Here is a 7,663-nt window from a genome sequence, read left to right as displayed (position 1 = left end):
ACCTACTGTATTCCAACTTATCTATGGTTCATAAACTCCGTTACTAGCCATAGATTCATGAAAATAAGCAAACAACACACGAAAAACAGAATCTGTCAAAAACAGAACAGTCTGTAGTAATCTGCATCTAACGCAAACTTCTGTAACTCAGAATCATCTACCAAAATATGAAGACCTATATAATTTGTTTATTGATCTACTGCAATTGGAATCAGTATTTTATCACGTTCTGGTGTTTTTTAACAATTGTTTTCGTGAGCAGAAAGTTTCTGACTTTTTCAGCAAGATCAAATAACTATCATCCAAGAAGATCCTATAGGTTTTACTTGGCACAAATGCTAATTAAAACACACAAAAAATCTAACCAGAGGCTAGATCAAATATTTATTGCTAAACAGAACCAAAAAGCAAGAAACAAAAATAAAATTGGGTTGCCTCCCAACAAGCGCTATCGTTTAACGCCCCTAGCTAGGCATAAAGGCAAGGATAGATCTAGGTATTGCCATCTTTGGCATTCAATCCATAAGTAGCTCTTATAATAGATTCATAATGTAATTTTATTTTCTTTCTAGGAAAGTGTTCCATACCTTTCCTTAACGAAAATTGGAATATGATATTCCCTTCTTTCATATCAATAATTGCACCAATCGTTCTAAGGAAAGGTCTACCAAGAATAATAGGACATGAAGGATTGCAATCTATATCAAGGACAATAAAATCTACAGGCACATAGTTCCTATTTGGAACAATAATAACATCATTAATTCTTCCAATAGGTTTCTTAATGGTGGAATCTGCAAGGTGCAAGTTTAAAGAACAATCATCAAATTCACGGAAACCTAGCAAATCACACAAAGTTTTTGGAATCGTGGAAACACTAGCACCCAAATCACACAAAGCATAGCATTCATGATCTTTAATTTTAATTTTAATAGTAGGTTCCCACTCATCATAAAGCTTTCTAGGGATAGAAACTTCTAATTCAAGTTTTTCTTCATAAGATTGCATTAAAGCATCAACGATATGTTTGGTAAAAGCCTTATTTTGACTATAAGCATGCGGAGAATTTAGCACGGATTGCAACAAGGAAATACAATATATTAAAGAAAAATTATCATAATTAAATTCCTTGAAATCCAAAATAGTGGGTTCATTGCTATGTAAAGTTTTGAGCTCTTCCATCCCACTTTTACCAATTTTTGCATCAAGATTTAAAAACTCCGAATCATTGGGACGCCTTTTAACTAAAGTTGACTCATCTCCAGTCCCATCATTATCAAGATTCATATTGCAAAACAAAGATTTAATAGGGGACACATCAATCACTTTTAGATCTTCATCCTTATTATCATGAAAACTAGAAGAACATGCTTTCACAAAGCAATCTTTTTTAGCACGCATCCTAGCGGTTCTTTCTTTGCACTCATCAATGGAAATTCTCATAGCCTTGAGAGACTCATTGATATCATACTTAGGTGTAATAGATCTAAGTTTCAAAGAATCAACATCAAGAGAAATTCTATCCACGTACCTAGCCAACTCATCAATCTTAGGCAATTTTTCTTCAAGCAAAGCATTGAAATTCTTTTGAGAAATCATAAATTCTTTAACACTAGTATAAAAATCAGAGGGCATCTTATTAAAATTTCCATAAGAGTTGTTGTAGGAATTATCATAATTATTAGAGGAATTACTAGGATACGACCTAGGATTAAAATTTCCTCTATAAGCGTTGTTACCAAAATTGTTCCTACCAACAAAATTCACATCCATATATTCATTATTATTCTCAATCAAAGTAGACAAAGGCATATCATTAGGATTAGAAGAAACACTCTTATTAGCAAACAATTTCATAAGTTCATCCATCTTTCCACTCAAAACATTAATCTCTTCAATTGCATGCACCTTTTTACTAGTAGATCTTTCAGTGTGCCATTGAGAATAATTAACCATAATATTATCTAGGAATTTAGTAGCTTCTCATAAAGTGATTTCCATAAAAGTGCCTCCCGTGGCCGAATCTAAAAGATTTCTAGAAGAAAAATTCAATCCGGCATATTTTTTTGTATAATCATCCATAAATTCAAACCATGTGTTGGGCAATTACGTATCATTAATTTCATCCTCTCCCAACCTTGTGCAACATGTTCATGATCGAGTTGCTTAAAATTCATAATATCGTTTCTAAGAGAGATAATCTTAGCGGGAGGAAAACATTTAGAGATAAAAGCATCTTTGCACTTGTTCCATGAATCAATACTATTTTTAGGCAAAGACGAAAACCAAGTTTTAGCACGATCTCTAAGCGAAAACGGAAATAGCTTCAATTTAACAATATCATTGTCTACATCTTTCTTCTTTTGCATATCGCACAAATAAACAAAGCTATTTAGATGGGTAGCGGCATCTTCACTAGGAAGGCCGGCGAATTGATCTTTCATGACAAGATTCAGCAAAGCAGCATCAATTTCAGAAGATTCAGCATCGGTATGAGGAGCAATCGCAGTGCTAATAAAATCATTGTTGTTGGTATTGTCAAAGTCACACAATTTAGTATTATCTTGAGCCATTGTGACAAGCAAGCAATCCAACACACAGGCAAACAAGAAGTAAGCGAAAGAAAAAGCGAACGAAAAAAGAGGGCGAATAAAACGGCAAGGGTGAAGTGGGGGAGAGGAAAACGAGAGGCAAATGGCAAATAATGTAATGCGAGGGATAAGAGTTTGTGATGGGTACTTGGTATGTCTTGACTTGTGCGTAGACTCCCCGGCAACGGCGCCAGAAATGGCTCGTTGTCGGGAGATCAAATCTTGATTGACTTGGTGTACACCTCCCCGGCAACGGTGCCAGAAATCCTTCTTGATACCTCTTGAGCATGCGTTGGTTTTCCCTTGAAGAGGAAAGGGTGATGCAGCAAAGTAGCGTAAGTATTTCCCTCAGTTTTTGAGAACCAAGGTATCAATCCAGTAGGAGGCCACACGCAAGTCCCACGTACCTACACAAACAAATAAGAACCTTGCAACCAACGCGATAAAGGGGTTGTCAATCCCTTGACGGCCACTTGCAAAAGTGAGATCTGATAGAGATGATAAGATAACATTTTTGGTATTTTTATGATAAAGAGTGAAAGTAAAGAACGCAAAATAAAATAGATGTAAACTTATATGATGGAGAATAGACCCGGGGGCCATAGGTTTCACTAGTGGCTTCTCTCAAGATAACATAAGTATTACGGTGGGTGAACAAATTACTGTCGAGCAATTGATAAAATTGAGCATAGTTATGAGAATATCTAGGCATGATCATGTATATAGGCATCACGTCCGCAACAAGTAGACCGACTCCTGCCTGCATCTACTACTATTACTCCACACATTGACCGCTATCCAGCCTGCATCTAGAGTATTAAGTTCATAAGAATAGAGTAACGCATTAAGCAAGATGACATGATGTAGAGGGATAAACTCAATCAATATGATATAAACCCCATATTTTTATCCTCGATGGCAACAATACAATATATGTCGTTTCCCCTTCTGTCACTAGGATCGAGCACCGCATGATTGAACCCAAAGCTAAGCACTTCTCCCATTGCAAGAAAGTTCAATCTAGTAGGCCAAACCAAACTGATAATTTGAAGAGACTTGCAAACATAACCAATCATACATAAATGAATTCAAAGAAGATTCAAATATTGTTCATAGAAATCTTGATCATAAACCCACAATTCATCGGATCTCGACAAGCACATCGCAAAAAGATTTACATCAAATAGATCTCCAAGAAGATTGAGGAGAACTTTGTATTAAGATCCAAAGAGAGAGAAGAAGCCATCTAGCTAATAACTATGGACCCGAAGGTCTGTGGTAAACTACTCACACATCATTGGAGAGGCTATGGTGTTTATGTAGAAGCCCTCCATGATCGATGCCCCCTCCGACGGAGCGCCGGAAAAGGCCCCAAGATGGGACCTCACGGGTAAAAAAGACTGCGGCGGTGGAAATAGGGTTTCGTGGTGCTCCTGGATGTTTTCAGGGTATATGAGTATATATAGGCGAAGGAAGTCGGTCAGGAGAGCCACGAGGGGCCCACGAGGGTGGGGACGCGCCCAGGGGGCAGGCGCACCTCCCTGCCTCGTGGCCTAATTGGTTTCTTGACGTCCACTCTAAGTCCTTTGGATCACGCTTGTTCCAAAAATCACGTTCCCGAAGGTTTCATTCCGTTTGGACTCCGTTTGATATTCCTTTTCTGCGAAACACTGGAATAGGCAAAAAAAACATCAATTTGCACTAGGCCTTGGGTTAATAGGTTAGTCCCAAAAATAATATAAAAGTGTATAATAAATCCCATTAAACATCCAAAATAGAATATATAATAGCATGGAACAATAAAAAATTATTGATACGTTGGAGACGTATCAGTTACCTTAGTCCGAGAACCTAGGGTTACAAATCCTAGCCGGCTTTGTCAGTGGACACAAAGTCCTTCACAATTCTGCTATCTTTGTCTTGTATGACTAATCATCCATGGGTCTCCCTAAATGCGTCACGGGCTGACCAATATGGCGCAGGACGGAACCGAACCAAGGGCCTCACCTCGACCCACCGGACCTCACGCGGTGACACACCCTCTGCCCCCAGGTCTCGTTATCTTCTCACACCCACACATACCAACACAGGCACCACACAAAAAAAATTCTCCTCGTGCCTCTATCCCCCCTTGCATATAGACACTCAAGGGAATCTCTCACCGTGACATCATATTCGTCTCTCTCTCTCTAGACCTCTCTCATTTCTCGTGCTATCTCTCCCACGCCCCCCCGCCGGCCCCTCTATCCATGCCTCTCTCGAATACGTAATACACACACATACCTCTCTAGGCCCTGCCAAATACATCAACTACACATTCACACATATTACATCACGTACCCCATTGATCTAAAAAGCCCTCTCTTCACGTTTATTTCGCATACAACATTCCTTTTGAATAAAGTGTGGCCAATTTTTTTAGAATTTCTAAATATATACAACATTACAAAGTTATATGGAGGAGTATGAACGTTAATTTGCATTGCATGGTGCCCACAATGATATTTATTCCGCACTGTGAATTTTCATATTTTTATACTAATATAAAGTTAGTCATAATAAAGAGAAACGAAGAGCATCTCTCTCTCTCCATCGCATACACCCCCTCTACGCCCCTTTCACATACACACACAAACTATCTCCAGGTCCTCTAAAAGTAAGCCCCCAGCACATTCACGCATGTTTCATCTTTCTCTCACGATATATACAGTGACGATAATTGTATTTGAAGCGAAAGCACGATACGTACATTGGACTTCAGAATCCACTCATTACGTTCACCATTTACGTTTTGTGGTTATTATACAGTCACGGGCTCACCGTACAACTCTATATTTTCTAAAGGCACGACTAGTTGACCAGTTAAACGCTCCACGTGGCACCTCTAGTGTCGCATCACATTATCTCACTACCATTGGGCCCACCTGTCGGCTTGTGTAACATCCCAAAATTCGAAATTTTGGAATGTTATATTAAATAAATAGTTTTGATTGATTGTTTGATTGTGGTGTGGTTGATTGTGTGAAATTGAATGAAATTCAAAACTTTTTGAAAGTTAAATGAGAGGGAACAAAAGGACTTTCCCAAACTTTCATTTTATATTTATGATCTCCGTGAATTCAAATAATTTTCAAATACAAAACCCTAGAGAGTAGATGATATGACTTCTTCCATTTAATTAAATGAAAAGGGTTTTGAAAAGATTTGAATTTTATTTGGAAACATTTTCCGATTCAGAAACTTTAAGCAACTCAATGATTTTCATGAGAGAAGATAAAATGACTTCTTCAAAACATATGAAATATGAGTTGGAAGTTTAAAAGAATCAAATTTAAGGTCCTTTTGAAATTATTTTCAATTTGGAGTTATTTGGTTTTTATTCAAATTATTTTCCTCCAAAAATAAAATATATAGAAATTAGGGTAAAATGATTCCCTATATAAAATTAGGGAGAAATAAATTTGAAAGCATTTTTGTATTTTTAAAATGATTTTATTGGGTTTTATTATAGTAGTATCACTCTTTGCTTTATTTGAAATTTTGTGGATTTTATTTGGAACTAGGATAATGTTCAGGTTGTAGGAAATCTTTTTCTGAATTTTTTGATATATTATATGCCTATATAAATTTTTTTTCTTTTCATTTTATTCTTTTTGTCTGACTGTAAAAAAACTCTTCGAACAGTGTCGGGCCGAAGCCCAGCACTGCTCTCTCTCTTTCTCTCCGGCCTAAGGCCAGCCTCCAGCCGCGCGAGCGCCGAAGCGCTACGCTTCGGTCGCCCGTCCCCTCCCTCTCTCTCTCGCGGACGCCGACAGGTGGGCCTCGCGTTTTCTTCCTCCTCTCGCAAGGCAGCAGGAATCCTGCCCCTGTACGCCACCGCCGGCCACCGCCGTATCCGACCTGGACGCCTTCCCTCGCTTTGCCCCTCCTCCACGTAGCCCTCCTATAAATACCCAAGGCTCCGACCCCGTTTTCGCCTCGAAACGCAGCCGCCCTCGCCTCCCCACGCCCCAGCGAACTCGCCGGAGGTTGCGAGATCCGCCGAGCCCCGCTGCCCCGCCCGCGCCATTTCGACGCCGCAGCTGAGCACCGACACCGCCATCGCCTTCCCCGCGTCGCGCCGCGCCTCCCCATGGGTTCGCCTGAGCCGGAGGACCTCTGGAGAAGCCGCCCCGACCACCACCAGACGCCCCGCCCGCCTTCTTCTCCGACGCCGGCGCCGTCAACCACCGCGATAAGCCTCGGCTCCTCCCTCATCTTTTAGATCTAGGATCGACGGTTCAGATTAGACTAGGATTTGCCTTTTTTATTTTGAACCGGTATGCTCTAAATAGTGAACGTTCACCCATTAGTTTATTTTAATGAATGGATTCGTTCGTTAGCGTTCTATAGCAAACGTGCGTTCGATAGGATTTCTCCTTTCCTTTTTATTTTCGGCCAGGGACCTATTCGTGATAAATTTTCTTCACAAATTAGTCCCTGTACATCGAACTCTCACTACTTTTTACTTGTTAGTCCAAATGCAACGAAACCAATGCCAAATTCTTCGTTATGAACCCCTCTATCCAGTAATCCAACTCAAACCTGTTTTTGAAAGTTTTAGAATTTGAATTCAAACAGATTTGTATTTGAATTTAGTTTGATCATAACTTAAGTTTTATAACTCCGATTTAGTTGATTCTTTTCGCAAATCGAAGCTCTTGACCTAAACTTTCTGATAAGGCCAAATTCACTTAATTTCGGTACTGTTAGAAATTGTTTTCTGTTGCAAGAGTTATTTGCTTGGTTTTGATGTTTTCCGAATTGTCTTCTTCGTTCTTCCCGATCTTTTGAGTGATTGCTTATGTGTGGTTACTATTGCTTGCTTACGATAGATTGACCGGAGTGTGACGAGTAGAACTATCAGGAGTTATGAGTGTGAATCACCTTCATCAACAGTACAAGGCAAGTTCACACTTTGATCATATCCCTTTCATACCCAGTTTTTATGCATTAGTTTCAACCCTCAAACATTGCATGAGTAGGATTTTGATGACATGTGGGTATTGGGAAGTAGTTGATGAGGTAGGAAC

Source organism: Aegilops tauschii, chromosome 3 (assembly GCF_002575655.3).
Source record: "Aegilops tauschii subsp. strangulata cultivar AL8/78 chromosome 3, Aet v6.0, whole genome shotgun sequence".
Taxonomy (NCBI): Eukaryota; Viridiplantae; Streptophyta; class Magnoliopsida; order Poales; family Poaceae; genus Aegilops; species Aegilops tauschii.
This window is presented reverse-complemented; position numbering follows the sequence as displayed.